Source organism: Choloepus didactylus, chromosome 22, assembly GCF_015220235.1.
Source record: "Choloepus didactylus isolate mChoDid1 chromosome 22, mChoDid1.pri, whole genome shotgun sequence".
NCBI lineage: Eukaryota > Metazoa > Chordata > Mammalia > Pilosa > Megalonychidae > Choloepus > Choloepus didactylus.
The window spans coordinates 24,459,713-24,472,298 of NC_051328.1; the positions used below are offsets into that span (position 1 = coordinate 24,459,713).

Sequence of the window (12,586 nt, forward strand, 5' to 3'; positions counted from 1 at the left end):
CCTTTAATAGGGCTTGGTATATAATTGTATAATAATTCAGTTACATGATTACATGGGGCCAGGGTTGGGTAAAGGTTAAGAATGAAAGAGTGTTGAGCTGGAAAAGGGAGCATTCAAGCCAAAACTGGGCAAGAAGATAATTTGGATCAAATGCGAAAGTGTTTGCAGCCTCTAAAATGAAAGGAAAACCATCTGTCTTGTAAGAAATGTTAAAGAACTATAGTCCTAAATAAAATTGGTGTTTTTTATTTTATTTTATTTTATTTTATTTAGGGTAAACACCAATGCAGAATATGTTATGTTTTCATATTGGTTGTCTTTTTCCACTTGCATCTGGACTTGTTTTTATTCAGAGCCAGAGGGGGAAAATGTTTAGTCTTTGCGTCTACCATCCATGAAATCCACCCAATATACTGTGAGCTTCTTTTGAAATACTGCTAATGTGGTGTCCCTTTGTATTATAAAAACCACTTTTGGGTCCTTTCACACTTATTCTGCCTACATAAACAGCCAGGTGAAAGGTAGATTTGTGTGAGAAGTTGCAGAGATTTTTCTAAACAATAAAGTAATATAATATGTTAGCCAGATCCCTCAAAAAGGACTTTTGTTTAAGAGGTAGATTCGCATTCCTGAGACTGTCTCGACACTGGTAGCTTTGAAAACTCTGGAGAGCCGGTGGAGCCAGTCCCTGATGGCTCATAGTGGCCCTGAAGCCAGTCTCTGGGGTGTTTGCTTGTTTATTCCTGAGGACGACTAGCTGTTACACACTCTACTCCACACGTAATGGCTGGAGAACAAAAAAGGAGGCGGTGAAGGAAAATTTGTGTCACCAAAATATAGAGGGTGTTAGTGCCAGTTCTCCAAAATTTCGTAGCCCCTGTCTTATAGGAATTGGTTTTGTTTTCCAAATGACTTTTTAATTTGAAAAGAAAAGAAAGTGGTGGGGACAAAGTTTGTATTGTGTTTAGTTCTCCTTGTGTGACTGCTTAACCGGAAACAAAAATCCATTGGAACCTATAATTTGAGCCTGTGAAGTTCTTTTAGCAGTTGTCATAAATATATGTGTTATGAAATATGACCATTATTAAGTTTAAGATTCATTTAGTTCTGACGGGGAGCAATGAAAAATGCCTTACAGTTCAGGTATATCATTAGTTATGGTATCTCATGCTGAAAACCTCATGTGATGCCTCTCTAGTTAAATTCCATTTTAGGAGATTGAAATGAAGAAAGTTAATGTTCGTTACCTTCTACCCCAAGAGAGTTGGAGTCAGACATTTCTTGTCTCAACAAGAAATTGATTTTTTAAATTTCATTCTGTTGCCAAATATCTCAAAAGTAATGGGGAGTTTAGTCACATTTGACTGTTGTGCTCTGAAAAAGCCAAGCTTGGAATCTGTGGGGGTGACCTGGGAGGGAGGTTCCAAAGAAGTGAAGAGGTGTTTGTTGAGTTACCCACCACGCATCCAGCAACTTACTCATGAGTTTTAGTAGCTGCTCTTTTCCACACTTATATCCTACATTTGCTATTTTTGGGCAAAACATTATTACGATTACTTAAGTTCCTTTCTTTTTCACCCTTGACTGTAACATTCCTTTTGTGTATTCAATAATGGAGTTTGTTTACCTATTTTATTTCAGCATATTTTGAACAAAGATCTTTGTCTCTTTCTGTTGGAATGTGCACACTGTGAATGTTTGTTAGAATTAATACACAATAAAGTTATTGTTTCCCTTTTCTTGTTCTGACTACAGTTTTTTGTGTTTTTTGTGTTTTTTTTTTTTTTAACTTTAAAGTAGAAGTGTTGGCTCTGTAATCCTCAGGTGTTCTGGAAGAAAATAATTTGAGAAGGATGGAAGCCCCTGTATCTGTGCTAATACTATATTTAGTGTAACATGATGGGGAGCTCTGGTTCTTCAGGATTTTTGCTTAAGGTGAGTTGCTCCCTTGATTATCATGAGTTACAAAAATCAGAACTCTTGCTGTATTAATGGATATGAAGTGGAAACCAGATAGATGGGTTTGGGGCTTCTGTTTTTACTGAAACCGTGTGGTAAAGAGAGGCAGTACAAGGTAGTAATGTTTTGTTATCTGCAAATGCCAGTTTCCAAATGATTGTTTTTCTTGGAAATAACTTAGCCATTGGGAAAAATTAAATACTGAGATTGAAGTTCTAGTAACTGTCTTAATAAAACAAGGGAAGTAAAAGATTTTTATAATCACCTTTAAAAGATACTGATAGCTTTCTAATATTACTGACGAGACATTTTTCATTAGGGCTTGGCTATTTCACTGTCACATGAATTGAGGATTCTTAACAGGAAAGGACAGCACCATTCTTATTTCTAGCATTTGAATCTAATGTTTAAAATTCCTACTAATAAAGTGCATTCTCATAGCACTCTTCATGATGCTGAGCATGTGGTAGGTACTTGACAAATCCTAGTTGATTCATGAAAACCTGAGGTAGAAGATCATGATTCCAATTATGTAAATTTAAGGTAAGAAATTACCCACACTGTCTATCAAATTGCTGGTGATCGATAGCATGGACCTAATGTTAATTAGCTAAATACTGTATTTCAAGGCCCCTCTCAACTTATAATCACATATATTCTGGCATTTCAAAAACAAGAAAACAATTCATTTATGAAGCATTAAGGAGAGACTTGAGTTGTTTTTCAAATGAAACATGAAGATGCGATTGTAATACCATCTTATCATTTATGTAACACCTACTATATACCATGTGGTCTCTTTGGTAGTTTACAAGCATTTCTGATCCTTACAGTACCCTTACAGGGCAGATGGGGGCATCTGCATTTAACCCATGGCTCAGAGAGCCACTTGACTTGTCTGAGGCCATATAGCACCTAAGAGGGGAGCCAGGGTTTAAACTTGAGTCCTCAAACTGTCATTCCCATCATCAGTGGTTTCCATATAAACACTAAGCTCTAGCTGAACCAAAATAAATAATATGCCCTATGTATTTACTGCTGATTTCCAAATATCTATAGATGTTCCTGTGCATGATTAATGAAATTGTCTTAATATTGTAAAGCTGTTTTCTTAAATGCAGCTACTGTCTTGGGGGTGGGGGGAGGTCCCTGAAATGTGTTGATTCTTGAAGAGAATTACGTTACTTCAGTCAGTAGAAACAACTTTTTCGAAATAACCCTTCCTCCTTTGCAAACACAGTTTTGCAAAGTCAGTTAGTAAGAATTTAGATTTGAGTTATGTTGTCAAATATACTGCTGTTGAAAGGTAACCTATATAGGATTCAAATATGAATATTGATGAAATCCTTAAGCAGCACAGATGAGAAGTCCTTGCATAACTTCACCTACCCTATCACCCAATCCAGAATCCTGGATAAGATTTAACCTGGTACTATATATGTAAATATGTAGTTTTTTAATGATGCCAGAAAAATTATTGCTAATTGGTTGACTTGACTTTAGCCTCTTCTGAATCAAACTCTATAAATCACGTGAAAATCTGAGAAATGGAAATCTTACACTTATGCATGTAGCGTTGAAAGCTGGCTGTCATTTCCGATTTTAGAAATTGTTGTATCATGAAAGGATGATTCACAAATTCATTGGAGAAAGCACAACATAATGAAAATACAATTGGTGTTTGTTACAAATGTAACAAATGGCATTTTTGATCCACCAGTGCCAGTCTCAAAGCAGTTTCCTGTTGTTTGTGCTCTTGGCCCTAATCTCTATGACTGAAACCCTGATGTTAGTTTAGAACCACATGGACCTAGAAAGAGAAATAAAAATAATGAGATGCTCAGTGGCAGAGAGATTCCAAAAGGAGCCGAGAGGTCACTCTGGTGGGCACTCTTACGCACAATTTAGACAACCCTTTTTAGGTTCTAAAGAATTGGGGTAGCTGGTGGTAGATACCTGAAACTATCAAACTACAACCCAGAACCCATGAATTTCGAAGACAATTGTATAAAAATGTAGCTTACAAGGGGTGACAATGGGATTGGGAAAGCCATAAGGACCACACTCCCCTTTGTCTAGTTTATGGATGGATGAGTAGAAAAATAGGGGAAGGAAACAAACAAACAGACAGATAGACAAAGGTACCCAGTGTTCTTTTTTACTTTAATTGCTCTTTTTCACTTTAATTATTATTCTTGTTATTTTTGTGTGTGTGCTAATGAAGGTGTCAGGGATTGATTTCAGTGATGAATGTACAACTATGTAATGGTACTGTGAACAATCAAATGTACGATTTGTTTTGTATGACTGCGTGGTATGTGAATATATCTCAATAAAATGAAGATTTAAAAAAAAATGAGATGCTTGAATTTCATTTTTCCTTCAAGAGTCTTTTCTTTTGGGTTTTTTTTGTTTGTTTTTTTCCAGTTTTCCTCGTCTGTGTTTTTCAGAAATGGAGGTGTCATTACCTTACAGGACAATTGGAAGATGTCCACATTAAAAATGAATCTTTTATAAACCTGCCTACTCTGATTTAATTACCTATAGAAATCTAATCAGGAACAAACAGAGATAGAAATTGAGAGAGGCTAAACCATGAGCAATACAAGAAAATGAGTTTTCCAAGATTCCTGATTTGACCCCCTTTTTATTTTCTGTCTTGGATTTACCCTAGCTCTCATCTAGCTCCCATCTTGCCCCCTTTAACTACCTTTTATTTTTTATACTATAAATGACAAGATAGCACTTCAGCCATGCTTTTCTTGAATTTTAAGTATTGTGATAGAAAACTGTACCTGATTGTCCTGAAAAACATGGAAGAAATAAACTGATTTATTTATAATCTGGACCATCCCTGGGAAGTCTCCTAAGTTGAAATACACATATTATTAAACTTTGCAATGTTGGAATCTGATGAATATAGTCACTCATTTTATTCTAAGTCATTATAGCTCTTCTATATAATAAATTCCAAGTAACTTCAGATGTAAAACATGGCTTATCATAGAGGGAAAAACACTTGTTTGAACCAAGGTTCGTTAGAAATATATAAAATACTCATGAAGTAATGATCTCACTAACCTGAAGAGAGGAGGTACTTCCAAGTATAACTACACCTGCATATTTCTGTGAGATATGTTCATAAATTTGCAGCAACTGTTATGGCAACCTCAGTATTCCTGTCGTAGTGTGGTAGGTTTAATTGGGTACTTCACAGTCTTCAGGGAGAAAAGAAAGTGTGGGAGTAAACCATGAAAGAGGAAGATACATGATCAACGAAAGCGGGGAGAAGTGAAGCGAATTCCTGAGGTGATGAATAGTCAAGTGAGATCTAAGGTGAAAAGTTGCTCTGCAATTGGAAACAGTCCAGATAAGTGGAGGAAGGGAGAGACTTCCAAGAGACAGCACCAAGATAAATTGGAATTGGTAGACTTTCTAATGTGTTTTTACCATATTGATGTCTTGGGGATGAATTATGCTACAACCTAGAAAACTAAGCAAATGTGGAAAAAGGCAGTAATTTACTCCAATAAAAATGAAAATGTATATGAAAGGAAATGTGATCATAGAACTATTTGCATAGTCTTAATGTAAATATTTAGAAATTATTAACTATATCAGGAGGATGAGTAAAGGAGAAGCGTATGTGGGGGAGCAGTGTAAAAAAGCTCAATAGATTTTATCTAAAATTGAAAATTCAAAATAAAGTAGTATAAACATGTTCTTTAGATATGTGAGGCAAACACCAGAAGAAACAGCTAGAAGAGTTGAAAGTTTTTCTGTGTTGGAAATTGGGGAGGGGAAGGAATGAGGCAAGGGACTACTGTGTTTTGGAAGCTGTTGAATCTTCGAGGGTCATTAAATACACCCCTCTTTCTTGGCTGAAGTCTGTACCAATTATGAGAGACAGGATTCTGACAGAAGGAGATCAAAATGCTATAGTTATTGTTGATCAAAACAAAGTTGGAGAATGTAACTTAGACCTGTGACAAGTGAGTTTTCTTACTCTTCACCTCTGGACAAAGCAGAGTTACCGCTAGTCACTGTCAGGACTGGAAGTCTGCATGTCCCTTTTTGTGGGACCTTGTCCCTGCTCAACTTCTAGCACAGAGGAACAGCAAAGAGAGGAGAGAAAGAAATGAGCTGAACAAATCTAGTTCCTTCTTTCCAAACTTGCCAATCAGATAACTCACTTCTCCAGTGAGAGGAGTAAGAGGTGGGGTGAGGCCAGAAGCTTTTAGTCCACCCAGAGAAGCCCTTCAAATGGAAGCTCAAGCAGCGGAGAAGAACTGTTCAACCCTAACAGAAGACCTGTAGCTCTTTTTAGCTTTTTTAACTATATACACACGGAGTTTTGATTAAAAATAAAAATTAAATTTTAAAAATGGAAATGCAAAACTTTTAGAAATGAGTTTTATCGTTTTTCTCTCTTTGTTAACACTTGTCTGGCACAAGCTAAAAATTCAGGTTCTTGAGTCAGACGTGCATTTGAATCGACAATTAACTGAAATGTTGCACTCTGAGTAATAAGAGCTCATGATTACTGGGCCCTTTACATATACTAACTCATTTGATCCTCTTAATAATACTATGAGACTAGTATTTTTATTATCACTGTTTTATAGAGACAGAAATTGAGGTGTAGAAAAGTTATGTAACTTACTCAATGTCACAAAGCAAATTAAGTAGTGGAGTCTGAATCAGCATCTGGGCTGTCTGACTCTGACACCCTTCCTTTTAACCTTATGTGTTACTGCCTTGTTTGTGTTCAGTGCTTTACATGCATGAGAATACATTTAATGCCCAACCAACCTGATGAGGTGGTATGTTGTGAGAACCAGGTTCTAAGAATATTATTTCTCATTGAGAAATAATATTCTTAGACAAAATAATTATTTGGGGAAAGTATTTGTTCCAGTTCGCTAATGCTGCTATTATGCAAAATACCAGAAATGGATTGGCTTTTATAAAGGGGATTTATTAGGTTACAAATTTACAGTTCTAAGGCCATACAGGTGTTCAAATTAAGCCATCAACAAGAAGATACTTTCACTGAAGAACGGCCAATGGCATCGGGAAAGCCTGTGTTAGCTGGCATCTGCTCCGGGCTTCTGGTTTCAAAATGACTCTCTCTAAAATGTCTCTGGGCTTGTCTCTCTTAGCCTCTCCAGAGCTAACTCGGGGCTAACATCTCCAAATGTCTGCTCTTAGCTTCTCTCCAAAAGTCCCTCCCCCCTGCCCTTGGGGCATTTTGTCCTGTCTTAGCTTCTCCAGAGCAAACTCTGGGCCAGTATCTCAAAGCGTCCGCAAGTGTCTGGGCCTGAAGCTCTTTTTAAAGGACTCCAGTAAACTAATCGAGACCCACCCTGAATGAGTGGGGCCAAATCTCCATAGGAACATTCAGTCAAGAGGTCACACCCTAATCAAAAAGATTAATAACTCTGCCCCAACAAGATTGTATTAAAGAACATGGTTTCTCCTGGGGGACATAATATGTCAAAATTGGCACAGTATTAATGGTGAATTTTTATACATTGAAATGAGTAGGAACTTATATTCAAGATATTCTTGTCTCTGGGCAAGACTAGAATTATGTAAGAGTAAGTTTGTTAGCTTGATTCTTAAAATATACATATATCTATATATATTCACATACCATACAGTCATTCAAAGTCTAAAACAATTGTTCACAGTATCATCATATAGTTGGGCATTCATCACCACAATCAATTTTTGAACATTTTCATTATTCAAAAAAATAAAAATAAGAATAAAAAGTAAAAAGAACACCCAAATCATCCCATACCCTTCCTCCCCCATAATATTAATTCACTTTTTGTCCTCATTTTTCTGCTCATTTGTCCATACACTGGGTAAAGGGAGTGTGAACCATAAGGTTTTCACAGTCACACGGTCATGCCATACAAGCTATATAGTTACACACTCACCTTCAAGAATCAAGGATATTGGATTGCAGTTCAACAGTTTCAGAAATTTCCTTCTAACTATTCTAATAAACTAAAAACTAAAGAGGGATAGCCATATAATGTGTTTGAGTTACCTCCAGAATGACCTCTCAATTCTATTTGAAATCTCTCAGCCACTGAAACTCTATTTTGGTACATTTCTCTTCCCCCTTTTGATCCAGAAGGCTTTCTCAATCACATGATGCAGGGTCCAGTCTCATCCCCAGGAGTCACATCCCACATTGCCAGGGAGATTTATACCCCTGGGAGTCGTGTCCCACAGAAGGGGAAGGACAGTGAGTTGCCCTGTGGAATGGGCTTGGAGAGAGGCCATGTCTGAGCAACAAAAGAGGCCCTCTGGGGGTGACTCTTATGAGTAGGCTTAGCCTCTCTTTGCAGTAACAAGCTTCATAAGGGCAAGCCCCAAGATCGAGACCTCAGCCCACCAAGCTGGCAGTCCTCAATGCTTGCAAGAACATTAGGAACTCCCCAGCTAAGGAAGTTTAATATTTCCACATTTCCCCCCAGTCCCTCAAGGGGGCTTTGCAAATGTTTTTTATTCTCTGCCCAAATTACTCTGGGTTGTAGCAGGGCTTCATGCTATCCTGTACAAACCAACAAGATCTCACTCCCTAGTCAAATTTCCATGTAATTATGGTATTTGAGTAAACTGACCATACAAGTTAAATTATATGGTATGCTACAGAAAATATAGATTTTGTACCAAATAAACATCCCTTCCTTTGGTCCCACAGAGAAGCCACAGTTTTAAAACACAGTTAATATCATCCTCTACACTTTAGTCTGATCTACCCCAATCACAACCAAGTCCTTTTCATTCATATCTCTAATCAAAGTCTGATCTCCTTTTCAGCCTCTTTAACACTTGATTCATGGGGCAATGCCAACACTCGTGGCTGCCAAACTCTGGCTCTGAATGCCAGGTGCCACACAGACACCTGAAACTCCAGGGACCAACCACATCATACACAAACAGCTCAGCGTCTCAAAAATTAGAAATAACTATTACAATTCATGAATGGATGTGACTGCTCTAAGAGCTTGCAATCTAGGAACCTTTCTTTATACAAGCTTTTCCCAGATAACCCATGCTCCCAGATTCAATTCTCAGCACATTATTATTAGTCCCTATTAGTGAGGCATTATAATGTTTGTCTTTCCATTTCTGGTTTATTTCACTCAACCTACTGTCTTCACAGTCCATCCACCTAATTGCATACCTCAGAACATCATTCCTTCTTATTGCTCCCTCATGTAAAAACATTTTTGTATTTGTACATTTAGTCATGCTCATTGACCACTCTAGGTTTCACTAAGTTATACAGTTCCAGTCTTTATGTTCTGTCTTTCCTTCTGGTGTCATACATACCCCTAAGCTTCCTCTTTCAACTGTATACACAGTCATCTTTTTTCAGTATACTTACAGTATTGTGCTACCAATCACACAGTATTGTGCTGCCATTTCTAGATCTATACAATCAATCCTCTAGAACATTCTATACTCCATCAACATCAAATATCCAATCTCTACTGTCTTTCTATCTCCTGATATCTTCATTTCTACACTCTTCTCCAAATCTCTCTCTCCTGTCTTTTCCTATCTGTCTGTAGCACTCCCTTTAGTATTTCTCATAGAGGAGGTCTCCTGTTCATAAACTCTCTCGGTATCTGTTTATCTGTAAATATTTTAAACTCTCCCTCATTTTTGAAGGAAAGTTTTGCTAGATATAGGATTCTTGGTTGGCAGTTTTTCTCTTTCAGTATCTTAAATATATCATACCACTGACTTCTCGCCTGCATGGTTTCTGCTGAGAGATTCACACTTAGTCTTATCAAGCTTCCCTTGTATGTGTTGGATTGATTGCTTTTCTCTTGCTGCTTTCAGAGTTCTCTGTCTTTGACATTTGAAAATCTGCTTATTAAGTGTCTTGGAGTAGGTCTATTTGGCTCAGTTCTGCTTGGGGTACACTGTGCTTCTTGGAACTGTAATTTTATGTCTTTTATATGAGTTGGGAAATTTTCATTGATTATTTCCTCTATTATTCTTCTCTATTATTCTTTCTGCTGCTTTTCCCTTCTCTCCTCCTTTGGGACAACTATAGCTTGTATATTTGTGTGCTTCATGTTGTCATTCAGTTCCCTGAGACCCTGCTCATATTTTTCCATTCTTTTGCCTTTCTGTTCCTTTGTGTGCAGAATTTCTGCCCTCCAGCTCACTGATCCTTTCTTCTCTCTCTCCAGGTCTGCTGTTGTATGTCTCCATTGTGTTTTTCATCTCTTCTATTGTGCCTTTCATTCTCATAAGTTCTGCCACTTGTTTTTTCAGGCTTACGAATTCTTCGTTATGATCATCCAGTGTCTTCTTTATATCCTTCATCTCTTTTGTCACATTCTCTCTCAACTCATTGATTTGATTTAAAAGATTTGTTTGAACATCTATAATTGTTTCAACTTCTGAATCTCACTTGAGGTGTTAGTTTCTTCCTTTTGACTGGGCCATATCTTCCTGTTTCCTGATGTGGCTCATGATTATTTTGCTGTCTAGGCATCTGATTTTCTTGATTAGTTTATTCTGGAGGTTGTTTTCTCTCTTTTGCCTAAGGTCTTCTTGTTGGTTGTCTTTGATCTCTATCTTTTCTTTGCTTTTCTCCCTGGCCAGTTGTCAGATTGGCTGTACCCCCAGTCTTTCTCCCCAAATCAGGCACCTACCATAGCTAGCTACAGGGATGGGAGGAAGGTACTGGGTACCTCAGCAAGTTCACTGTGTGTGGTAAAACAAATCTGCTGGCTTCCAGTGGTGTTCTATTTCCCACTGGCTAGCAAGATCTGGGTTGTTTTGGAGCCCTGCTTAACAGTTAAGTCTTTCCTATATCTCAGCCAAAACAGGGCTGGGTTTTTGTATAGAACGTGTAGACCAGCTCCTGTGCTCCTAAGAAAGGGTCTGAAGCATCTTTTAAAAAGTATTTTACTTCCTTTGCACTTTCTGGACTGTCCAGCAGATGGCACTGTTTGGTAACATAATCATCCTCAGAGGCTGCTTTGCCTTCGAGCACAAGCTGTCTGACCCAACAGGGCTGAAACTGCGGGATTCCTATGCCCTCACTTTGCCAGCCAAAATCTGGCTTGAAGTGGGGCTCCACTTGTGGCAAAGTACTCCCTCAGCCGACCCAGCACTCCAGCCCTCTCCAAGGCAAGGAAACAGCTGCTGGCTGCTGCTTCCCTCAAGGGTGGTGGAAGGGGTTTCAGACCCAGGGCTGGAAACAATCTCTGTCCACATTTTTTAAATCTCTTTGTCCCTCACAGATATGGGCCTTGAAATGTCCTTCCCCATCCCCCAGGTCTTCAGTGAGAGTATTTTTTCACTGCTGTGAGATTTTAAAATCTGTGTCCCTTTTGGGAGTGTCCTGTCTGCTGATTCTGTGCCTCAGAGAATGAGTGAAGGGGAGGTGAGAGGACCAGCTGGTTTGGGACAGAAGATTCCTACCTGATATTTCTTTTCTTTCTTCAATTTTGCATTTTCAGGGTCTTTCTATCTTCCAGAGTTTCAAACAATTCAGAATTGTCCTTTTTTTCCTTGAATCTCTGGCACGAAGTTTTCAGTACCTGTTTATGTCACCATGTTGATGATATCACTGTTAGCTTGATTTTTTTTAATTCATTTTATTAAGATATATTCACATACCATGTAGTCATACAAAACAAAGTGTACATTCGGTTGTTCACAGTACCATTACATAGTTGTGCATTCATCACCAAAATCAATCCCTGACACCTTCATTACCACATACACAAGAATAACAAGAATAAAAATTAAAGTGAAAAAGAGCAATTAAAGTAAAAAAGAATACTAGGTGCCTTTTGTTTGTTTGTTTGTTTGTTTCCTTCCCCCATTTTTCTATAGCTTGATTTTTTTTTGAACTTTTTTTTTTTCATTTTTATTGAGATTGTTCAGATACCATACAATTATCCAAAGATCCAAAGTGTACAATCACTTGCCCCTGGGTACCCTCATACAGCTGTGCATCCATCACACTTAATTTTTGTTCAATTTTTAGAAACTTTTCATTACTCCAGACAAGAAATAAAGTGAAAGATGAAAAAAGAAAAAAAGAAAAGGAAACTCTAAACCTCTCCTATCCCTAACCAACCCCCCTCAATTGTTGACTCCTAGTATTGATATAGTATGTTTGTTACTGTTTATGAAAAAAATGTTGAAATACTACTAACTGTAGTATATAGTTTGCAATAGGTATATAGTTCTTCCCTATATGCCCCTCTATTATTAACTTCTAATTGTATTGTCATACATTTGTTCTGGTTCATGAAGTGATTTCTAGTATTTGTACAGTTGATCATGGACATTGCCCACCATAGGATTCAGTTTTATACATTTCCATCTTTTGACCTCCAACTTTCCTTCTGGTGACATATATGACTCTGAGTTTCCCCTTTCCACCTCATTCACACACCATTCGGCGCTGTTAGTTATTGTCACATCTTGCTACCAACACCCCTGTTCATTTCCAAACATTTAAGTTCATCCTAATTGAACATTCTGCTCATACTAAGCAAGAGCATCTACATTTCTTCCACAAGGCAGGAGGGAGAGTCAAAGAAGGCAGAGAGGCAAAAGAAAGAGG

At 37.8% G+C, this 12,586-nt stretch overlaps 1 protein-coding gene across 4 annotated transcripts in view; it reads left to right on the plus strand.

Annotated features, from left to right (window-relative positions):
• LOC119518528 (cytochrome b5 type B) overlaps positions 1 to 12,586 on the plus strand; it is a 179,941-nt gene that overhangs the window by 76,341 nt on the left and 91,014 nt on the right. The window lies entirely within an intron of this gene.